The sequence below is a fragment of the Schistocerca americana genome, chromosome 1, assembly GCF_021461395.2.
Source record: "Schistocerca americana isolate TAMUIC-IGC-003095 chromosome 1, iqSchAmer2.1, whole genome shotgun sequence".
Taxonomy (NCBI): domain Eukaryota; kingdom Metazoa; phylum Arthropoda; class Insecta; order Orthoptera; family Acrididae; genus Schistocerca; species Schistocerca americana.
Window position 1 is genome coordinate 808,867,689 of NC_060119.1, and position 25,156 is coordinate 808,892,844.

Here is a 25,156-nt window from a genome sequence, read left to right on the forward strand (position 1 = left end):
GGACCGGCCCTGCAGCCAGCAGCTAGCAGCTGCTGGCGATGCATCCCTGGCCGGCCACGTACCACACCGTGCTGAAAGCGGCAAATCTCTCTCAACCAAACTTAGCTGCGGAACTTCGTAGCATAGGGATGAAAAGAATTCAAGCACACCAGACAAAAAGTTGGTTGTGCCTAGAGGCTATTACAGCATGCGCATCAAAAAATGCAGGGGAAAGGGCAACGCTTGGTCAACAAGAATGTAAAGATAAACAGCCTGGTTCATATTCACAGTAACTTGAATGATGGTGCACAACCTTTGGAAAGAGAACACTTCCGAAACGTCACAGAACCACCTCCAGCCTGTCTTACACTATCCACATGCGGTGGGTTGAAGGCCTCATTGGGCCGTCCATACACTAAACTTCCTTGAACAATTTGAAAAGAGACAAAGTCGCTACTCATCGGATCTCACCGTTCGTCTCTAATCAGCTACTGCGTCCACTTCCCATGTTGTTCGGCTCATTGATGGCAATACGCGCCACTGAGAGCAATAATCCTCCGTGAGGTAATCGACTCCAAATGTCCATCGCATTCAGTTCCCTTCGTAATGTTCCCTCGTGAACTGGATCGTGTGGACCTGAATTCAGCGACAGTAGCAGTTCATATCCAGTGATAAACCGATGGTCATTGACAAGACGTGACACTCGTGCTGTCGCTGTCGGAGAAAGTTTTCATGGCCACTGTTCTTAAGCCGTGCTGCATGGCTGCGAATGGTACACCATGGCTTGTAAACACGTTCAAATGTCTGCGCTGATACATCAACAAACAGGGCAACTTCAATCACTGTTTCATCATGGTCATAAGCAAACGCTATGATTTTTTCTGCCATTCTGTTCCGTGGAGCGTCGACCGATATCACAGTGCTGCCCCCGTACAGCCGATTTACACATATACACGACTTTATTACCACGTCAGCGTCAGTGGGTCCCATCGCAGCCTGGTACCATTCCTACACCTTCTTCAGCCTGCAGAGCAATCAGTGTGCTCTTTTAAGAGGGTGAAGTTACAGGGTGTTTCAAAAATGACCGGTATATTTGAAACGGCAATAAAAACTAAACGAGCAGCGATAGAAATACACCGTTTGTTGCAATATGCTTGGGACAACAGTACATTTTCAGGCAGACAAACTTTCGAAATTACAGTAGTTACAATTTTCAACAACAGATGGCGCTGCGGTCTGGGAAACTCTATAGTACGATATTTTCCACATATCCACCATGCGTAGCAATAATATGGCGTAGTCTCTGAATGAAATTACCCGAAACCTTTGACAACGTGTCTGGCGGAATAGCTTCACATGCAGATGAGATGTACTGCTTCAGCTGTTCAATTGTTTCTGGATTCTGGCGGTACACCTGGTCTTCCAAGTGTCCCCACAGAAAGAAGTCACAGGGGTTCATGTCTGGCGAATAGGGAGGCCAATCCACGCCGCCTCCTGTATGTTTAGGATAGCCCAAAGCAATCACACGATCATCGAAATATTCATTCAGGAAATTAAAGACGTCGGCCGTGCGATGTGGCCGGGCACCATCTTGCATAAACCACGAGGTGTTCGCAGTGTCGTCGAAGGCAGTTTGTACCGCCACAAATTCACGAAGAATGTCCAGATAGCATGATGCAGTAATCGTTTCGGATCTGAAAAATGGGCCAATGATTCCTTTGGAAGAAATGGCGGCCTAGACCAGTACTTTTTGAGGATGCAGGGACGATGGGACTGCAACATGGGGCTTTTCGGTTCATCATATGCACCAGTTCTGTTTATTGATGAAGCCGTCCAGGTAAAAATAAGCTTCGTCAGTAAACCAAATGCTGCCCACATGCATATCGCCGTCATCAATCCTGTGCACTATACCGTTAGCGAATGTCTCTCGTGCAGCAATGGTAGCGGCGCTGTGGGGTTGCCGCGTTTGAATTTTGTATGGATAGAGGTGTGAACTCTGGCGCATGAGACGATACGTGGACGTTGGCGTCATTTGGACCGCAGCTGCAACACGGCGAACGGAAACCCGAGGCCGCTGTTGGATCACCTGCTGCACTAGCTGCGCGTTGCCCTCTGTGGTTGCTGTACGCGGTCGCCCTACCTTTCCAGCGCGTTCATCCATCACGTTCCCAGTCCGTTGAAATTTTTCAAACAGATCCTTTATTGTATCGCTTTTCGATCCTTTGGTTACATTAAACCTCCGTTGAAAACTTCGTCTTGTTGCAACAACACTGTGTTCTAGGCGGTGGAATTCCAACACCAGAAAAATCCTCTGTTCTAAGGAATAAATCATGTTGTCTACAGCACACTTGCACGTTGTGAACAGCACACGCTTACAGCAGAAAGACGACGTACAGAATGGCGCACCCACAGACTGCGTTGTCTTCTATATCTTTCACATCACTTGCAGCGCCATCTGTTGTTGTAAATTGTAACTACTGTAATTTCGAAAGTTTGTCCGCCTGAAAATGTACTGTTGTCCCAAGCATATTGCAACAAACGGTGTATTTCTATCGCTGCTCGTTTAGTTTTTATTGCCGTTTCAAATATACGGGTCATTTTTGAAACACCCTGTATCTTCCATCCCAGTGTCCTTCATAACACGTGTTACACAGGATGATTCCGTGATGACGTTACAAACTTTCAGGGATGATGGAGAAGGATAAATGGGTCAATTTGAGGTAAGGGATTCTAACTAGGAAACGACGAAACCGAAAGTTATAAGCGGAAAAGTTCTAATACCTCTGACAGTGGATCTCTTCTACTGCAAACCCTTACTTTCTGCATGTTATGGAAGGAGCCGGTATGAATAAATATGAAAACAAAAGTCCAGTAAACATGGACTCTCAAGTGAATACCTTAAGAGTCATGAGAACTTGTTTATCTTTGCTACTGTGAAACGTATCTCTTCTACTGACCAGATGTTTACAGCTCTTAAGATATGCACTACAGAGCTCATGTTTATGGGACAATTTTTTCTTGTTTTTATCCATACTACCACCTTTAAAAATAGGGAAGGAAAAGATCTTGTAGGAGAGGAAGTCCACATCCAGAAGTGTCGGAACGATTTTCGCTCAAAGCTTTCGACTCGATCATTTCCGTCCCTGACCTCAAATTGATAAATTACCCTTCTCTGTCATCCATAAAAGTTTATAACATCACCACGGAATAAACCTGTATAGTGAGCGATTCTTAGCGCTTTCATAGTAGGTACTTTATGATACTCTGAAGACATTCATGATGTATAAGAAATATTTAAACGAAAAGATATGAAACGCCTTAACAAACAAAGCGGTTGAAATTTGCATATGCCATTTTGGAATAAAATAGTGAGATATCTAGAGACGCGGATATAGTTTCCGGGAGAATTGGTAGCAACCTACCCCTAATAAATTCAAAGCGGTGCTCTCAGCAGGCAAGATGATGCCCTCCGTTTTCGACATCCAAGGTCCGGAAAAACCATTAACGGTGACGTGTCCTGTACCTATGCAAGTTCATCAAGAGCAAACTGCCTTGGCTGTTGACGGAGGGAGTGATTCTGCTCCACGATAAGGCCCGTGCACAGGTCTCCAAGGTCGAACATACTGTAACTGCCAAGTTCAAGTGGAAGCAGCTTCAGCCCTACAGCCTGGACATTCGCCCTGCAGCTTCCGTGTGTTTGGTCCGCTAAAAAATAATCTCACATAGGAAGCTCTTCAGCTCGGACGACGAACCGAAGGACACGGTGAAGGACTCGCTCCTGTCACGGCTCGTGAAACAGTGGGGTAGTTGTGCTCAGGCCTCTGGTGACTACTTCTGAAAAATGGCTTCAATTATACCCACAACTTCTTTTGAAAACGCTTCAGGTTTTTATCTAGATAAAAGGTCACGAAAGCTCCACAAAACAATGTTGTTAGTGCAGCCTTTGCATCTTTATTTGAAGAGAAATGTCAAACAAACTCCTTGTTGGAATTTGAAGAACAGCTTGTGCCACTGGTGATATTCTTACGTGGTATACGGTTTCTCAGACGGAGGTGATGAGTTGTGGTTCGCTGTGGAAACTGGAAATATAGCACCCATTTTTCGTACTTGACTGAGACTGCCTAGGTGATCTGGCAGACATCTACTTTCCAACAAGAGCGATTCGTCACTCTACAGGGGATAGGAAAAATAATGTGAACAGTGGTAGTAATGGGATGGTTGTGTTTGACGGTCAACAACGCAGGTAAGGCAGGTGTCACGCTGGACTGTGCGTGTTCAGCACGGACTAGGCATCAGTGCAGGTTGTTTACGCGAAGTGTACACTTCGTATTTGCATTCAGAGGTCTAGATAGACGTGCAATGAAAGACCTAACAGAGTTCCAAAGAGGGTATATTGTGGGGGGCCCGATTAGCTGGAGCATCAGTAACCAAGACAGCCAACTTACTGAATGTTTTCAAGAGCAACTGTTTCAATAGTCATGACAGCCTACACAAAACACGTAAAGACGACATCGTGTAAACGTAACAGTGGGCGCAAATCAAACGTAAATGACAGAGATCGTCGTACGCTAACACGAATTGTGTCGAAACAACACTAAACTACGGTGGCTAAAGTGACTGCAGAGCTCAATAGCCATCTTCGAAACCCTGTATCTATCGACACCGCCCACTGAGAACTCTATAAAGGGAGTAGTCATGGATGAGCTGTTATACCGAAACTATCACTGACGCCAACCAACGCAAAGAAGAGTAAAACATGGTTTCAGGAATAGAAATCCTGGACGGCTGATCGGTGGAAACAGGTCATATTGTCCGACGAATCAAATTTTTTCTTATTTCCAACATCGGGCCGCGCTTACGTCCGGAGAATGCCAAAAGAAGCCTACAGTCCTGATTGCTTGATTCCCAAGGTTAAGAATGGAGGCAGAAGTGTGATGGTGTGAGCTGCCATAGCATGGTATTCTGCTGGTTCCATCATAACTCTCAAAGGCCTTGTTACAGCCAACGATTATGTGAACATTTTAGGTGATCAGGTGCACCCAATGATTCACATGTTGTTCCCCAACAATGATGCCATATTGCAGGACGACAATGCACCCATTCACACAGCCAGGACAGTAAAATCGTGGTATGAGGAGGATGCAACTGAACTACAGGGTCTTCCCTGGCCAGCACAGTCCTTGGGCTTGAACATATCGAAGCCTTGAACTGAAACTGGAAACTCTATTTCGTTCCCTGTCTTTGTGGGCGGTGATGGAGTGCAGACTCCGGAGTAGGTTTCCGCTTCCCTCGCCAATAAACGAGTTAAAGAAGTTCTAATCGAAGAGTGGCATAACTGGAGACTACACAATCATTATATACCAGTATTGCAACAAGAATCGCAGCTGTATTACGGACAAATTGGGGTCCAATCCATTATTAATAAACCATTCCCAAGTAAGTACAGATGTATATAGAGCTTTGCGTAGGCAATGGCAGACACTGGACTTGTATTCGAGAGGACAGTGGTTCAGATCCCTGTCCGGCCGTCCAGAAACAGGTTTTCCATGATTTCAGTAAAATGGAGGGTTGACTCCTTCGCAAAAGGCACGACCGGTTTCCTGCCCCATCCTTCGCAGATACGACCTTGGTTTCTGACTCTAATGATACCGTCGACGACGGTATGCGAAATTATAATATTCCTTCTTTACGTCACTTCATGGTGGCCTGGTCTGTGAGGGTAAAGGTCGAGTCATGTCGCGTTATAACATTGTACCCTGTGTTTTAAATGGTGGCCTTCACACCAGCTGCAGACGAAACGCAACAGTTCAGAACGTGAACGTAAAGAATCTCTGGATGAAGAAAGTTTTGATGTTAAGGGACGGTGGCGTCGTCTGCTAACAGCTGGATTTTGTAACGAAATAGGCCGTGTAGCCGATACTATAGTACGATTTTGCACGCTCAGATGTCGGAAAATAAAGTCCATAGATAAAGATTACTATACTTGCTACTTATGCTCATAGATTTATATACATTCTGTTACATATTCTCTCGTACTGGTGTCTAGTACTTTCAACCACGTTTCTGACCTCCTGCGTGTATAGAGATAATATCCTGAAAAGCAATTTAACTGTGACCAGTCTTTGACAATCACTACTTCTTTTATAAGAAAACCGAAAAATCAGCCAAATCATTAATGAATACAAATTGATACTTGATCTCTTGGTACACTTAGCTTCAAAATCTACGTATTTGTAAAAAAGTTATATCCTTTCGATAATTCATAGCTCAGTGAAATAGAAATTGCGTTTCAGATCGAAATTTAGAAACAACCTTAACTCACACAAATACTGCTACTAACATCATTTGAGTTTTCTGTTACATTGAAACAATACTTAAAACATGGAAGTCATCATCAGAAAGAGACAACATGAAATTGAATAGTTACCAATGAATTCATGAAAAGATGTCCACGTGTAAAAATGTATTGGCTTTGAAAAGGAGCATAATATTTGGTACCGAGAAACGAATAGGTGAGCTGAAAGGGGAATTTCTTGAGAGGTGTGTTATGGAAAAGAGACGTTTATTAAATCAAAATAGTTCAAATGGTTCTGAGCACTATGGGACATAACATCTAAGGTCACCAGTACCCTAGAACTTAGAACTACTTAAACCCAACTAGCCGAAGGACGTCACAAACATCCAGGCCCGAGGCAGGATCCGAACTTGTCACCGTAGCGTCGGGCTGTTCCAGACTGAAGCGCCTAGAACCGCTCGGCCACAACGGCCGGCGTTTATTAAATCCAACGTGCGTCAAAGTTCAGGGCAACGTTAGCGCCCACGTTTGAACTTTAAAGTGTGGAGCAAGGAGAACAACGAAGTATACTGAAACTGAGGCCTTTCTTAATTTATTGGTTTATCTGTGTTCAAATGTTTCTATTCCACAAGTGCATGTTCAGTTAATGACTTGTCGCTCAAGTCGCTGGCAATAGCTTCATTAAGTCCACGACCGGTTTCAGCCTTTAACTTCTGCCAGTTACAGGCGGATTTGAAACAACAATTGTTAATGTACAATATGGCTTACAAAAATGAGATGAAACATAAAAAACCATTTTATATTGCTTGCTATCTACGACCAAGTCTAATGCAGACTCAACAACCTTTCTTTAACAAAATATGTACACGTCACGCATAAATCTCAACCTTAACTGTTACGTCTTTCAATATGCGACAATAAAGCAACACAAGACTTACTCCAAAACAGCGGGGTATACAAAATTTACTGCTCTGATTGTATGGACAGCCACATATGACAAACGAACATGACTTTTGAAAGGCGATACAATAAACACATATAGTTAAAAAGGTTAGAATTTCTTCCCGCTCGGCCTACCACATTTTCACTTGACGCTAACGTTCCCTCTCTACTGTTACCTTGGACATCCCCTCTTCTATTCCCTGTCCCGTTTTCCTCACTGGAAAAATGTTCCGTGGTGCGCATTATCGGATAACAATTATGCATATGAAATGTTTCATTGCTGTTCTCCGTATTCGCAATTTACGATCCAGTCGTGCCCTGTGTAGACGCGGGGACCATATCTCTAGCGATATTTCGTTGCTCTGCAGATACACTTTCAGTCTATAGTTGACGAGAAACTCTTGAGCACATTCTAATATCGTCTGGGCTTGGACTTGATCGTGTAGAGTTTGAAATGGCTCTTTCGGTTTTTTGTTGTTTCCAAATCGCCTTCTTCTTCTTTTCTGAGAGGTGATTTTTACCTTGGTTGCTACCTGACTTCCTGAGATAATTGCTTACTTTCGCTCTCTACGTTCTGTTTAAATTGGGAGACCTCCTCGGTCAATGCCTTATTTGGTGCAATTTCCGTCTTTTGCAGCTGCGTTATTTCTACTTGTTTCACGCACCTCTGCAACTTCATTAATGCACATCTACCTATCTTTCTCGTATTTTCTCTTTTCCCTAATGGTTCAATAGCAATCCACTTTACACCCCTTGCTAGTAATCGTACCTCGTTCGCGGTTCTTCTGACCTCCGCAATCTCTCGCTCTAGCTTTGTTCGGAGCGTCACTACCTCATTTCTCACTTCCCTCGTCTCATGTTTTACTGACTGAATTTTGACACTAACGTTCTGAATTCTACTTCCCATTTCAGCACTAACGTTTTGAACTTTACTTCCCATTTCAGAGCGAACTTCATGATTCCCCTTTTTTATTTGCTCTCTAAATTCAGCGCTGATCCCTTGAATTTTATTTCCCATTTCGGCACTAACGTTTTGAATTTTACTTCCCATTTCAGCACTAACCTATTGAATTTGAAGCCGGCCGAAGTGGCCGCGCGGTTCTGGCGCTGCAGTCTGGAATCGCGAGACCGCTACGGTTGCAGGCTCGAATCCTGCCTCGGGCATGGATGTGTGTGATGTCCTTAGGTTAGTTAGGTTTAACTAGTTCTAAGTTCTAGGGGACTAATAACCTCAGCAGTTGAGTCCCATAGTGCTCAGAGCCATTTGAACCATTTTTTATTGAATTTGACTTCCCATTTCTGAGCTGACCTCCTGCGTTTCAGCACTAACGATTTCAATTTTATTTTCCATTTCACTCCCCAGTGCTTTCAGGTATGTAAGGTTGTCCAACACACCTGTGTTACCTCAATCTTTTCTCCTGTTGTGACTTTCCATTCCTCTACTCTTAGGTGATCTTCTCCCCTTTTACCTTTCCATTTGTCGGTATTCAAAAAAGTTATCACCGTGCGCCCCTGATATGCTGCCTCGTAACCATACCACAGACGGCGATATACCACAATTCTTAGTTATTCTGCGTTCACATGGACTCCCTACATTATATTACAGTATCTTTACGATTGCCTCAGTGCATCGCTGTTCCTCAGATTGGCTACCACGGCCTTGACTGTGTCTATCATCCTCAAAAAATTTTCTTAGATCAGTATTCTCCTCACCAGTGCCTCGTGCTGCTAACATAGCTAACTCTTTCTCATACCGTAGGCTTTCTTGACTACCCCGTGTATCTGCCATTTCTATATTGTTACAACTAGTGCTCTGTTGTGCTACTAAGCGCGCTTTCGTCCTAGTTAGACTGATCACTGATTACACTTCTCTCTTAAAATACACTCAATTTGCAATACCCACATTTATTATGTAACGGCACGTAAGGTAAATACCTACAACAAAGAAGCTAAACTAATGGCAACATCGTGAAAAAGTAGTGTCGTTACAATACTACAAAATACACTGACACATTACATAACGTAAATCAATAAATTGGAGCCAGTGGGTTGAAGCGCAACGCCTCTGAAAATAAATACAAAAAATACACAAATATTACTTTTAAAGTTATAGCGCGACTTTTCCACTGCAAACTATACACGCAATCTGACCACTATCAACACCTAAACATTAAATGGGAAAAATTTTTTTGAAAATTTTCGAGGTTTCAAACCACTTTATGACTACTATCAGAAGACTCTAAGTAGGATCCTGGCAAGGTAAGCCATAAACAAGATGCTACTCCAGGCGGGTATAAAATGAATGTGCGCAACGGAAAACAATAAACGCTAAAATGAAGATTTGGCCCTGTCTGACTACCCCATGAAGCAGATCTTAGGATCTCTTAATTCTATAAATTACAATCTAAACATAAATGAATGATGAAGGCAACTAATACCACTAAATGATAAACGTTGTTCCTGCTTATTTTAGATTAAAAAACCCTTTCTATTACAAAGTTTACATTTCCTAAGGAAAATTACTGATCAGTTGCCCAACTCTGCCCCTTATTATGACTGCGCGATCTAACATCAACAACGCAAAATGACTGACATAATCTACGTACACAAACACTACAAGACACTACTTTCAAAGATGGTCTACGGTGGTGTGGAACCTCAGTGATCACAGCTGTTTAGCTCTTATAGCCCTAATAAGCCGAAGCTATTTGAGATATCAGCGTATGTACTGCGCCGGTGCGTCGAAGTGATGGTTCTCGTACTCGTCTGCGATGAAGGAAGAACTTCACCCTAAAATAAACTCTATCAAACACAAGGACGGCAGAAGGCGGTCCTCTGACTAATATACTCTAATACTGTCTTCTCCTCTCTGTGTTTTACAAACGAGAAACGCTAACTCCCAGCCACAAGGACGGAGTACAGTTAACGTCTCGAAGTACGTATAGGCAGAGGAAGTGCTCTCAATTACTGAACGCTGCGTACTCAACGACGACTTCCAACCCGGAGGTGAAGTCCAGAATCGTATAGGTTTGCAACAGTACAGTGCCTAACTGTTCTTACTATAAACTCTCCTGAGAGCAAAGACAGCAGGTCCGTCTGTACCAACAAAGCTGATATCGAGTGACTGTCACACCCGGGCGCTCACAACGGAAAACCACGTCTCTCCACTGCTGGCCACCCAGCAAGGCTCAGCTCCCCACCATCGTAATTCCGAAAACGAATCATATTCCCGAAACCACGGAATATTCTCAATCTCTAGAGATTCTTCCGAACGCCGAACAACTATATTTTGGTCTTTTGTCGTCCGGCACGGAAAGTTTGCGAGGAAAAACCTATACACATACAATGGTAGGCTTCCTTGGAAATAACCCGGCCTGCGTGATTTCCGAGGTGCCTCTTCTTCTTTCCTCTCACCTGCTTCCAAGATTTGCGAAGTTCGGAAGTATTATCCGGTTATCCTTCCAACCCTACCACAATTGCGTCCGGTCGCGACTCTATTGTGCCCCAGTGCTCAGGTGTCTCAACGTCTGTCTTGCTGCTTCCTGTGTTTAAGCAGGACGAACGCACCTGTGTGGACCTTCCACCCAGGGCCTGAGTTCCGCCTGCCATTTCATTTCCACTGGCGTTGCAACCTCTACTAGTGTAGGTACTAGTTTAGGCAGTCATTCATTATGCTGTTTTTACAATAAAGACACTCCATCACCTTTCATGCAATAAGCGTTAATAATGCTTCACAAGGCGTACGTGACAATGTGAGTCTTCTTTAAATATTCACATATACGATGTACAACCTGTGAAATGATGTCTAATTGTAGTTGTAGTTCACGGCAAAGTATGTGGATGAGTGCTTGTAAAGTAGGAAATTATAGCCACCTTACAAAGGAAAAACGCAGCACCCACTTTATCAACTCACCTCATACAAGGTAGTCGCAAAGTGCACAGTATCGAAAACAACCTCATAATCCTTCACACCATGGAGAAGGGATACCTTATGGACATTCATGAAGAAACAGAAACTTACGCCCACCTGAGAAAATCCAAGGAAAAGAAGCTCAACGAATAATACACATTAAGAAAAACGTTCTTCTTGGATATCTGCGGACCTGTCATTGGCAAAATTCCTTTAAAGATATTCTGCAAGTTCTCAGCTGTTTCTAGATGCTTGCAAACACAATTTCGTAAACAGTCACCGATGCGTGCAGTGAGCTCAGTAGTAAAACATAGAGAGAGAACTCCATGAAGCCAAGCCATGATGCAGTACGTTACAAGCGTCATGATAGCTCGGAGCGAGCTGCCAAATCGTTCCGAACAGGTGACATGAAATTACGCTTTGCTAATACTATGTGACGCTATGCAGGTTTAGTTTATAGTTCAATGGAAGAATCCCTCGAAAGTCGCAAGCGCAAACACTACTAATAACCACGAATGCTCTTTTCCAAAATGGCAGCTCCACCAAAGACAATCACGATTTTCCGTGCAAAAACACCTCTGGGGCCTGTAGTCTCTCCAGTTTAGTACTGAGCTCACTGGATGCGTCCAGGCTAAGCTTACGCCCTCTAGAGTTCCCAATGGTTTAACTTTTGTACGCTTGAGGACGCAACTTTACACTCGTCTGGGACACCGCATCCACTACAACTATTTTACCTTTTTATTTAACGTTGAGAGCTACTGTAGGCATGCAGCTTGAAATTTCGAATATGTCAGAATGTAATTCTTCATCCAAGGTAAAGTGTACCAATAACGTATAGAGTTGTACAAGTTTTGTAACCAATACGTCCATTTTTCACGGTATGTTACTGGGCACTTTTCAAATCGATCTGACGTTCACATTTGACTTTACTTGTCTAATGCACAGTCGACATACATATTTTTCTCGTACTTTTACTGTACAACTTTACGTTTTGTTTTTATCTCCTTTTATGCGAAATATTTGAATATCCATCATATTGTGCATTAACAATGGCAGTTTGAAATCCACCTGAAATTGGCCTACTGTAAAGTCGGAAACCAGATGTGGACGTAATATAAATGTTATTAGCAACTGGAGTGGATTTTCATAAACTTTTATAAATTTGTGCAAAGCCGCTACTATGAACCTGAAGACAAAAACTGTGCATTTTCGACTTCAAACAGATCACTAAGAAAAAATTATGTATATAGTATCACCTAATTTTCTTCAGCACAAAGGAATTCGTAGTGTTGGAATTACGTCAGGCTTGACGGTACATGCAAATTGCGCCGTAATTTCTAAGGGAGTTCACTATTTATTGGCACATTTGTCATGTAATAATGCTGACATGTGTGGTTATTTTGTCATTCTATCCTTTATTTTACTGGATGCTCTTGCCTGTTGACTCATTATAAATGCTGAACGACTATTAGAAATCTTTCGTATTACTGTCCAATCATGAAAGACACAGAAAATTGGAAAGAAAGAAATTAGTTGCTTTCTACAATATCTGTATGAAGCAGAAACCTATATACTGTCCATAAATAAAAGATGTCCTATGTTTTTAGGAAAATGGCTTCAACAGTGGGATAAATTTGGGGGGGGGGGGCAACGGTTATTCGCAATTGCAAATAAGGAAGGAGCAAAAAGATGAAGCAATAGGGAGCTACATATTGCTTTATGAACATTGTAGTTCGGTTCGTATTTGCATACAGGGTGACCCACGTTTGATGAAATCCCATTGATTTGCACAGGGTATGCTCCTTTGACTCCCGCGGCAGTTCGGTGCATCTTTACCGAGTAGAGCATCAACTAAGACGCAATTCGACTAAAATTCCCTTCATTTTAGGCAGGTGCTCAGAATGACGTCTCCATGCATCGAGAGCATCCTGACGACTTATGAACAATTTGTCAAACACTCGTTGTATTCCAGCAGTCGTAGTTTTCGACATCACTAGCCAAATACAGTCCTCCAAATCTTTGACTGGGTTTGGTTACTTGGTGCACCTTCCCAGTTAAAGTTATCCAAAGATAAAAAAACATGTATTCAGAACTGAGAATGAGTAGCAAGCCAGCTATCGCATCATCCAGAGGTACTATCGGAGTGTGCTGTTGCAACGTCCTGCATCATATAACCGAGAGGTCTTTTAGTGACAGCTCCTTGAGGAAAAATCGGAGTACAATGCTCGCACACCTGGTGTGGTGAAAAACGCTTCGTCCAGTAACGTAACACGCCACATTCCTGTCTCCACATGATTCATACGTTTTTTGGTGTAAGTGATAAGGTCTTTCGGAACTCCATCGTCTATCATTCTGCAAATTCATGTGCGCCTATAATGCATTCAGGATTTGCTGGAAACAAATTCATTTCAAGAGCAACCGCCCCATCAAACACAGACTGCAGTAGCCAGATGCAGTGCTGGATTGCTGAGCTAATGCACTATCGTTAGGGGAGACCGGCGCGTGCTCATACACGGGGCACGTTTAGGGCGCTACCGACAATGGAAGTAGTGTTGTCACCTTCTGAGGGCTCTCACAAACTTCACGGCTACGGCTGGGGAACGTCTAAGCGCGAAGAACATTTTTTTTTTTTTTTTTTTTTTTTTTTTTGTGCAGGGTGAATAAACTTTTCTGTTCAAGTATCCAAGCTTCCAGAGAGCATATCTTCTAAACCTGAGAATAGATAAATAAGTTCGTTTACAGAAGTTTTTTCTACTTAATAATATTGTATAATATGAAAGTCTGAAAGTTGCTACTGTAGTTACTAAACTAATTCCTGCATGGTGATGGAGCACATTTACGCAGTTTTGTTGGGACACGCATAGGCACTTATTTTGCGTTACCGTCCTAACTGATACCCCAGTCAAGGATGATTTAAACAACAACAGTTGGAAACACAGTCTAAAAAATGAAGGCTCAAGAGAACAGAAAGTAAGAATTGGTAAAAAATGCTATTTGAACTTAATAAATATCGATAACAAAGAATTAATTCAATGAGAGCAAGTACTGATAATGGCAAGAAACTGCTAAAGGCAAGAACAAGGATAGGCCTTCTTCTGGTGTCATCTTTAGTCTTCCGATCAAAGGTAACTTTTCATATGGAAACTGTCGATGCTCTCCTGTCTCCTGCCCCCTTTTTAGATGCACGCAATTTCCGCTTCCCTTTATGTCACCTATCATCTTGCATCTCCTCCTTCCTCCCAAGCTCCTCTCACAAATTAACCCTTCCAAAGCGCCTGTTAGCAAGCACTCCAGTCTCAATTAAAGTCCCATCCAGTTCTTCTTTTTTTGTCTTAATTGCTTTTGTATTTACTGCTCCGAACGATACTACCTGTCAAAAATAAATCGAGAATGAGTCCATTGCCTTAGATATAAAAGACGAGCTCAGCTCGATTGTGCCACAGCCAACAAATTATTTTGTGTGTGCATAAGTAGCAACTCGAGAAGCGATGATGAAAAGACTTTAATTAACAATTAAACTACTACGAAGGCCATGTTATACTAACGGATGTATGTTCGACGAAACATTTGTTCATTGCCAGTAAAATCTTGATGTTTTACCATGTTAACTGGTGTTATGTCAGACCGTAATTTTGTTTACTGTCAACAAAACATATCTTGAATAGTTTAGTAGTCTGTTTTCTTCAGTCGTTTATGTGTTCTATTGTATGCATTACCGTGCCTCCACGGGTGTGTAAACGTCCCACACACCGAGGTCACATTTACGCTCTCGACTTGACACTGTATGATATTAAACGGTTCAAATGGCTCTGAGCACTATGGAACATAACATCTGAGCTCATCAATCCCCTAGAACTTAGAACTACTTAAACCTAACTAACCTAAGGACATTACACACATCCATGCCCGAGGCAGCATTCGAACCTGCGACCGTAGCGGTCGCGCGGTTCCAGACTGACGCGCCTAGCACCGCTCGGCCACTGCCGACGGCTACACTTAAGTACAGTTGTGGCACACTGAAACTCAGTTAAATACAAGTTATTAATTTATTGCATATTCATTTTTTCTTACAAATTTTCACATTAAATGTTGAAAGTGTCCCCCCCCCCCCCTGTTGTTGAATACACAATTCTATTATTCCTAATCATGTTTCCAAACACAAGATGTAACATTTCCCCTGTAACAGAAGCAGTGAAAGTGGATATTGCAGTTTTCAATTTATCGATGGATTTTGGATGGTTTTTATAGACAGATGCTTTCGCTGCACCCCAGAAGAAAAATCCAGGTGGTGTTAGGTCAGGCGATCGTGGAGGCCAAAGTCGCTGTGAAATTATGCTATCACCAGAAACATCGATTTCCTGGGCGAGTTTGCTTACTGACTTGTCCGGACTCATGGATATTTTATCGGAAATATCGAGTAGTTAATCCTCAGACAAAACGTTAGGGCGACCACTTTTCGGTGCATCTGTCACTGAACCCGTACTTTGAAATTTGTTAGTCAAATCTCACACAGTATCGCGATGTTGGGGTGTTGTCTCTGGGAAAACTAAATTAAATGTTTGACGAACTGAAACTTTGTATTTACCGCCAGCTTTGAACACTTGTTCGACTAAAAACACACGTTCTTTAAAGGTTAGCATTTTAACAGTGACAAAAATGAAACAAACGAACAAAGATACTAAACTGAAACGTTAACGTCAACACGTAACGACACACACCAACGATACTACTGACGCTGGCTGAGATAAACGAAACAGTTGAATGCTGGGAGAGTCCACTTGAAGGGAAGTAACACAGATAGGCGAACAAACTTACGGCACGCGCGGCTAACAATCATACGGTACTGCGGAGAGACTTTTTGAACACCCCGTATTCTATCGGACCTCCTTTTACCCTGCGTAGCGCAGCAACTCGACGTGGCACAGACTCAACAAGTCGTTCGAAGTCGCCTTCAGAAATATTGAGTCATGTTGCCTCTATAGCCGTCAAAAATCGCGAAAGTGTTACCGGTGAAGGTGTTATGCACCAACTGACCTCTCGATTATGTCCCACGAATGTTCGTTGGGATTCATGCCGGGCGATCTGTGTGGCCAAATGTTTCACTCGAATTGTCCAGAATGCTCTTCAATCCAATGGCGAATAACTGTGGCCCGGTTACACAGCGCATTGTTATCAGTAAAAATTCCATCGTTGTCTGGGAATACGAATGGTTGGAAATAGTCTCCAAGTAGCCGAAAATATCCATTCCAAATCAACGATCGGTCCATTTGGACCAAGAAACCCAGTCCATTCCACATAAGTACAACCCACACCATTATGGAGCCACCACCAGCTTGCACAGTGCCTTGTTAATAAACTTGGTCCATGGCTTTGTAGGGTCTGAGCCACGCTCGAACCCTGCTATCAGTTCTTACCAACTAAAATAGGGACTCATCTGACTAGTCCAACAGTTTTCCAATCGTCTAGGGTCCAACCGATATGGTCGTGAGACCAAGACAGGTGCTGCATCCGATGTTGGGCTTTTAGCAAAGTCACTCGCAGTTATCGCCTTCTGCCATACGTATTAACGCCAAATTACGCCGCAATGTCTTAACGGATACGTTCGTCGTATGTCCCACATTGATTTCTGCGGAAATTTCACGCAGTTTTGGTTGCCTGTTAGCAGCGACGACTCTAGGCAACCGCTGCTGCTCTCGGTCGTTGGATGGAAGTCGTCGGTCGCTGCATTGTCCGTGGTGAGAGGTAATGCCTCTAATTTGGTATTCTTGGCACACTCTTGACACTGTGGATCTTGGGATATTGAATTCCCTAACGTTTCCGAAACGGAATGTCCAATTCATTTATCTCCAACTACAATTGTGAGCGTCGGTTGATCTGATATTCTCTTATTCTGCGCAACGGATTAATCTGAGATGTACCCTTTACCCAGTGGCTCCTGCAAGATGCAATTTCCACCCCCACACAACTACAGAAGTCATACAGACGCTCCTAACGTTCTAAAGAGAAATGCCTGAAAAACTTTCAGCAATAAATATCTTCTGGAGTCGTCCGCTGTAAGGAAATGACACAAAAATTCACAAAATTTCTTATGTAACTAGTGGGATACTTGGGTACTGGAGTAGTGCTAGTTAGTGTAAGAAAAACATGAAACTAACGAAAATTATTATTTATTTTGCAAAAATTCTGAGAAATCACAATGGCACATTTAGTTATGAATTGAACAAGTTATATCCTGGTTCTTTTCAGAATGCGAAGTTACCTCTCAAGGACAGGATTCGCTAATGAAATTTCTATACAAAGTTTAAGATTGTTATTGACTTGGCAGAATGGGTGAGAGGCGCGCCTATTCAACTTGAATAATTATCCTTTAGAATGTTGCTAGGTACGGTCGAGGCTGTCATGTGTGAAATGCAGTGAAGTGTATTGTTGTGGAGGAAGTGTGAGACTCGTAATAGCTGTAGCGCACAATACTCTAAGCGGCGATGACCGCTGTCTGCGCTGCTCGCTGCTGACAAATAAGATAACTCTCGTTCTATCTGGATTGACCTTCGCCAATCAAACTCTCCCTATGCCTTGATGAAGTCAAGGATTCCTATTCGCCCCTAGTCTAACTACTGGTGTGGTAAACCGGTCAGACAACTAGTCCACCGCGATGCCACTCAAAAATTCGCTCGCATGCGTTTAACTATAACTCTGTCCGTTCACACCGCACAATAAGTGTGTCGGCCAACACAGTGAACAACGCTTAATCGCAAGGACTCAATATAGTATAGCACTTTGATTCGCTCTCGACAGAGGTGCTCTCCCAGTGAAGTACTGAGGAGAGACTTGTTCCTCGCTCCAAGAGCGACAACGGAAAGGCGCCTCTCCACACCAGACGTGAAGGGATATATCTTTAGGTCTATTCTATTACTCCTTCAGCTCAAGGCATCAGAAATATCGTTTGCCAATCAGCATTGCTCTTTTAGAACGGGAGAATGACGTTTCGTTTAAGGCGACCAAATCTGTAGTATTGGCGTTTGGCGTTTCCTGTCCCCCTATGAAAATCTCTGAAACTGCGTGCTATGTGTAAAGAATGCATAGGTTCGACGCTCCCACACAATGTAGCGGAATTTGCTTTTAAGCCGAACACGGGCTTGTTGCCCCTTTCACTCGGGCACACGCTGTCTGCTCCACGGGCGGCCAAGGTTGACTCGTCCTCTGAAGGGACCGGCCTCCCAGTGTGTGGGCTGCCTCTCTCGAACTAAAAGCTCCTGTGACCGTCGTGTCTGGAATTTGTGTGTGTACGCCAGCCTCGAGTATTTCAACCCAGGTGCACACTTGTTAGTTGCATATCGTTTACATGAATTCATACAATATTGACTTTATCTTATCGAGTTTGGATTCGAATGAAGCGTCTTGATGTGCGGAATATGATTGTGAGGGCGGAATATGTAAGCAATGAAGGTCAGGAGACCACGACGTCTTACACCATTCGCCATTCAAAGTCTGTTAATTGCCTTCGTGCGGCCACAGTTACGTCGGAAATCTTTTCACACGAGTCACCTTAATACAAATGACAGCCCCGTCAATGCAGTTCCTTGTGTACACGATACTACCGTCGTCTGTATATGTGCATATCAGTATCTCATGACTTTCGTCACATCAGTGTGTATATACCACGTTATCAAAGTATAACTCTGTTATAAGACTAAGCCATTTCAAACACGGTGAATGTAATCGTAAAAACGTAAGGAATTCCGAAAAGAATTGCGCATAAATATGTCTCGGTCTTCTCCACATTTATGATTGCAGTTCGAGTTCGTGTATAGCTCTGTGGGGAGATATTACGGACACGTCAGTCTTAAGCGCTATATGGTGCAATAGTATTCATGAATTTCTTTCCAGTGTCGCTCCTGTACCCTGAAAGTGAAATTTCTCGACACGATTCTTTTCTCGTCCACCAAAGCCTGTGGCGCCTGCATGAGCCAGGCAGTCTAGTCTCTGCATGTGGCGCACGTGGCAGCGAAAGGGCAGGGGTAGCGCCACACCGAGCACTGCTGGGGCGGCGCGAAACAGTGGGTGACAGTTGCGAACGCGAAGCTGAACCGAGCATGTCACTTGGAAAGTGACAGTGAAGTGAAAGTCGCAGTGAAAGTGGCTGATAATACGGTGGTGCATCACTAGGGCCCAGGGGCCGGCGCGACAGTTCAAATGGCTCTGAGCACTATGGGACTAAACATCTGAGGTCATCAGTACCTAACTAACGTAAGGACATCACACACATCCGTGCCCGAGGCAGACTGAAGCACCTAGAACCACTCGGCCACAACAGTCGGCGGCGCGACAGTTGAGGTTTTTTGAAATCTAGGAGGCTGGCCCAGGATGCGCCGGTCACAGGAAATCCCAACTGTGGCGCTAAAACGAATAAATCTACTTGAACCGGCGCCAGAGAGCATTGCACGAAGTGGCAGGCAAGTCACGAGGTGCAGCCAGGGCTTCGTATGGCGCACCAGCAGAACTGCTTTGCTTCAACGTGGCTGGCCCGAGGAGCAGCCACAGGACGGGGTCCGGGTAATTGTCGTGGAAGTTCAGAGACAACCACAAGGAAAACAGGCTCAGGAGAATAGAGTGCCGTGGAGTTGAGAGAAGCCAAGAAGCAGCAGGAGTGGACTGCAACGGCCAGAGTGGGGCGTGGGCGGCTGCAACATAGCGTCGAGCTGTGCTAGCAGAAGGTGTCTTCCTTCTGGCGGCTAGAATAAGACAGCGAGTCACAGACAGGGAAGAAGGAGGGTTTCGGTTACAGCAACACAGTGCAGAGCATAATGCGACTTCTTCTTTAGTGTGTGACGTAACTACAGTCGGCGGGCATTGCTCATGGTCAGTATTTTGACCAACCAAACTAAAGTGTAGTGCTGTCTGGCATAATCGATTGAGTTGCGCAGGTATTGTTTGTTGCTGTGAAGAAGCACGGCAAGGCTGGGAGGAATTTCATTGTGCCATAACTGTGCTTAAGTGTAATTCCACAGCATAGCTATGGTGCTATCTAAGTGTGCCATTGATGTTCGAATTGTGATATCGTTCTGTAATAGCAATGTCACTGTACCTTTTAACTGTCTAGACATTTTCCTGGCCGATACTATATTACGTTGTATGTAAATGTAGACTGTGTTGTCCTGTGTCTTGTCTGTTCAGGATTTGGTTTGTGTGTTAGTAGCAGTGGATTGTAGATCCATCTAGTGCGTTGTTGCTCTTTAACTTTCGGCCCTTCTGTAAGGTCATTTGCTAGCAGAAGGAATGTTGTTTTATCTATACAGGGCCAAATACCTCACGAAATAAGCGTCAAACGAAAAAACTACAGAGAACGAAACTTGTCTATCTTGAAGGGGGAAACCAGATGGCGTTATGGTTGGCCCGTTAGATGGCGCTGCCATAGGTCAAACGGATATCAACTGCGTTTTTTTTTTAAATAGGAACCTCCATTTTTTATTACATATTCGTGTAGTACGTAAAGAAATATGAACGTTTTAGTTGGACCACTTTTTTCGCTTTATGATAGATGGCCTGCAATAGTCACAAACAAACAGCTCACAATTTTAGACCAACAGTTGGTAACGGGTAGGTTTTTTAAATTAAAATACAGAACGTAGGTACGTTTGAACATTTTATTTAGGTTGTTACAATGTGATACGTGTACCTTTGTAAACTTATCATTTCTGAGAACGCATACTGTTACAGCGTAAAAACCTGTAAATACTTCATTAATGCAATAAATGCTCAAAATTATGTCCGTCAACCTGAATGCATTTGGCAATACGTGTAACGACGTTCCTCTCAACAGCGAGTAGTACGCCTTCCGTAATGTTCGCACATGCTTTGACAATGCGCAGACACATGTCGTCAGGCGTTGTCGGTGGATCACGATAGCAAATATCCTTCAACTTTCCCCACCGAAAGAAATCCGGGGACGTCACATCCGGTGATTGTGCGGGCCATGGTATGGTGCTTCGACGACCAATCCACCTGTCATGAGATATTCTATTCAATACCGCTTCAACCGAACACGAGCTATGTGCCGCACATCCATCATGTTGGAAATACATCGCCATTGTGTCATGTAGTGAAACATCTTGTAGTAACATCGGTAGATCATTACGTAGGAAATCAGCATACTTTGCTCCATCTAGATTGCCATCGATAAAATGGGGGCCAATTATCCTTCCTCCCATAATGGCGCACCATACATTAGCCCGCCAACGTCGCTGATATTCCACTTGTCGCAGCCATCGTGGATTTTCCGTTGCCCTATTATGCCGGTTTATGTTACCGCTGTTGGTGAATGACGCTTCCTCGCTATATAGGACGCGTGCAAAAAATCTGTCATCGTCCCGTAATTTCTCTTGTGCCCAGTGGCAGAACTGTACACGACGTTCAAAGTCGTCGCCATGCAATTCCTGGTGCATAGAAATATGGTACGGGTGCAATCGGTGTTGATGTAGTATTGTCAACACCGAAGTTTTTGAGATTCCCGATTCTCGCGCAATTTGTCTGCTACTGACGTGCGGATTAGCGGCCACAGCAGCTAAAACACCTACTTGGGCATCATCATTTGTTGCAGGTCGTGGTTGACGTTTCACATGTGGCTGAACACCTCCTGTTTCCTTAAATAACGTAACTATCCGGCGAACGGTCCGGACACTTGGATGATGTCGTCCAGGATAGCGAGCAGCATACATAGCACACGCCCGTTGGGCATTTTGACCACGATAGCCATACATCAACACGATATCGATCTTTTTCGCAATTGGTAAACGGTCCATTTTAACACGGGTAACGTATCACGAAGCAAATATCGTCCGCACGGGCGGAATGTTACGTGATACCTTGTACTTATACGTTTGTTACTATAACAGAGCCATCTATCACAAAGCGAAAAAAGTGGTCCAACTAAAACATTCATATTTCTTTACGTACTACACGAATATATAATAAAAATGGGGGTTTCTATTTAAAAAACGCAGTTGATATCTGTTTGACCATTGGCGGCGCCATCTAGAGGGCCAACCATAGCGCCATCTGGTTTCCCCCTTCAAGCTAGACGAATTTCGTTCTTTGTAGTTTTTTCGTTTGATGCTTATTTCGTGAGATATTTGTCCCGGTCACTCGCAATGGACCACCCTGTATAAAGTTTATCTGTTACTCAGAATACGTTTTTATTGTAAATTATTCTTGTCCCCTTTCGAGATCACATTATTTTATTACTGTTGCGTGAGTAATTGTTTTACTTTGACATGCTGTTTGTTATCTGAAGTTAATTGCTGAAAGAGACTGACCGCAAGGCTTACGTGTGCGCTGTATTCGTATACACTCTCACCTCCTCCCGAACAGGCTATGAAGGCCCAACGGTACCGGCCGGCCCCCGTGTCATCCTCAGCCCACAGGCGTCACTGTATGCGGATACGGAGGGACACGTGGTCAGCACGCCGCTCTCCCGGCCGTATGTCAGTTTCCGAGACCGGAGCCGCTGCTTCTCAGTCAAGTAGCTCCTCAGTTTGCATCACAATGGCTGAGTGCACCCCTCTTGCCAACAGCGCTCAGCAGACAAAATGGTCACCCATCCAAGTGCTAGCCCAGCCCGACAGTGCTTAACTTCGGTGATCTGACGGGAACCGGTGTTACCACTGCGGCGAGACCGTTGGCTTCGTATACAGTCAGGCATTCTAAATTGTTGTTTGATAAAACAAAGATTGATTAAAGAACTTGCTTGCCAACCTGCAGATAAACTTCACTTCCACACAAAAATAGCAAGATATTCATACATTATCTAGTTTATTCTCAGTTGAAATAATTTTCTGGATCTTTCTTTCTGTAACACAGATACAGTGATCTAGTCTCTGTAAATTGCTTTACTCATCTATACTTCATCGGTCTCGGAAACTGACATACGGCCGGGAGAGTGGTGTGCTGACGTCATGCTCCACCATATCCGCATCCAGTGACGCCAGTGGGCTAAGGATGACACGGCGGCCGGTCGGTACCGTTGTGCCTTCATGGCCGGTTCGGGAAAAGTTAATTAGTTAGTAATCTACACTAATGGCCAAAATAGTGGGAGACCCCTGTGTAAGGCGCAACTGACTACTAGATGTCAGGGGAGGAGACCTAGCCAGTTTAAATGATACTGTGTTGGTAGCAGAGAAGCAATAACAGCTGAATGGTCTGTGTAGGGGAACTGAGTGAGTTGGAACGTGGAGTAGTTATTGGGTTCCACCTGAGTAACAAAGCCACACAAGGACATTTCAGCCATTCTACAGCTGTCATATTCCGCATTGCGGAGGGTGGTAGTAAGAAATTACATAAAATCAGCGGATGAGTTTCTAAGTGCGTCGAGCTGTCCAGCTCGCACAATGATTGCGTGTGGGGAGTAGAAAAGAATAAGGTACAGTGGTCGAGCAGCTCCTCACAAGCCACACATTTCTGGGTTGTTTTTTGTGTTTAGGATGTGGTCCCCTCATTGCACCTAAGAAAACGGTTGGCGTGGAAGCATTGGAACACCTTTTACAGCTTTGTGTGCTGCGTACAGAAGGACAGTTAGCAAACGATGACTGTTTGTATCAGCATGACGATGCATCCTGTCATAAAGCAGCACCAGTGAGGCATTGGCTTGTCGACAATTATATTCCTGAATTGCACCGGCCTGACCAGGATGTCGACCTGAAACCAATGGAACACCATTGGGTTGGGTTACAGCGTCAGCTTGAGTATTTCTTCTTCCGATATTTCTGCTGATAACCTTACAAGACTCTGTTCCTGCGTATTTCGGCTAGGTAAACACTCATCGATCATTCATCTACATAATGAATGAAATTAACATAACAACAACAAAGGGTAAAAAGATTTACTTGATCCAAGAGTAAACAAGGAATTACACTCACACTTGTTAATCAATACACTACGTGGCAAACTTTCTGAAAAACGGACCAAAGCGTCATGTAGTTTTGGAAACTGGAGGCCGCGTGACTCTAGACATGGTGATTGTATAATACATCAGATGCTCATTTGTATTAAGTGAAATATTTATAACCTTTCCCTAATCTCTCAGCTTCCAGGAGTGTGGAATTTACCACATGACTTTCTTGAGGAAAATCTATTACGAATTTTTCTTTGAGCATAAAGAAGGTCTATTACTGTTCTAGTCCTTTGATACTGAAGCTTTATTCCGAATTCCTGTAAGTCGAACACTTCCTAATAAGCTCACTTTCACCGACTAGTAACGCAATGAGGTGATGACGTTCCGTCTAGTGTGAACACACCAACATGACGTTCCGCCAAGTGTCGTTTTGTTGACAAGCAGTGTGAATTGGTATTAAGCAGAAAAATGACCTCATTTGAGTGGCAAATGCATGAATCCCACAAGAGTGGTCATCACGTTTAAGACCGAACGCAAACTTCAGGCTATAACGGTAAGTTTGTGACATATCTGCGCGCCGGAGGTATCATCCCTCTGTAACTGAACTGACCATGGAATTATCACAAGGATGTTCTAACACGATACTTTAAATAGGATGTGCTAGACAAAACCAAATAGTGTGCAGACTGGACAAATTATTTATCATTGTCAGAAGAAACCGCGGTAACATCGGGTAACACCTCCTACAGATTTCATTCGGCGACGCTTTCATTCAATAAGTTTCTTCTGTGTTCCATATCAAGCTGAATTCATTCTTTCATGACTGCGTCCCGTAGAACACCCTTACTATGATGTTGTTCATTACTACGTTTCACACACTGTTCCAAACAGCCTCACACATTTTGTATGGGATAAATACTTAGCCTGCTAGTCTAGGTGCGGTAGGGCACCTGAATGTTCATCAAACCAGGAACGTATACGGGGAGCCCTGTAAACATGCTTATTGTCATCTTGTAAGACTGGAGTTTCCACAGCGCACATATCATGAAGCTGTTCAAGGTAGCGCAACGTGTGGTCACCAAGAATGTTGAAATCAACATTCTGGTTCATTGATGAAATCTTCTCGTGCTTCCAAGCACGACAG

At 43.7% G+C, this 25,156-nt stretch overlaps 1 pseudogene; it reads right to left on the minus strand.

Annotated features, from left to right (window-relative positions):
* Window positions 1-22,687: 22,687 nt before the first annotated feature.
* LOC124559510 lies at window positions 22,688-22,805 on the minus strand (annotated as a pseudogene).
* Window positions 22,806-25,156: the final 2,351 nt, after the last annotated feature.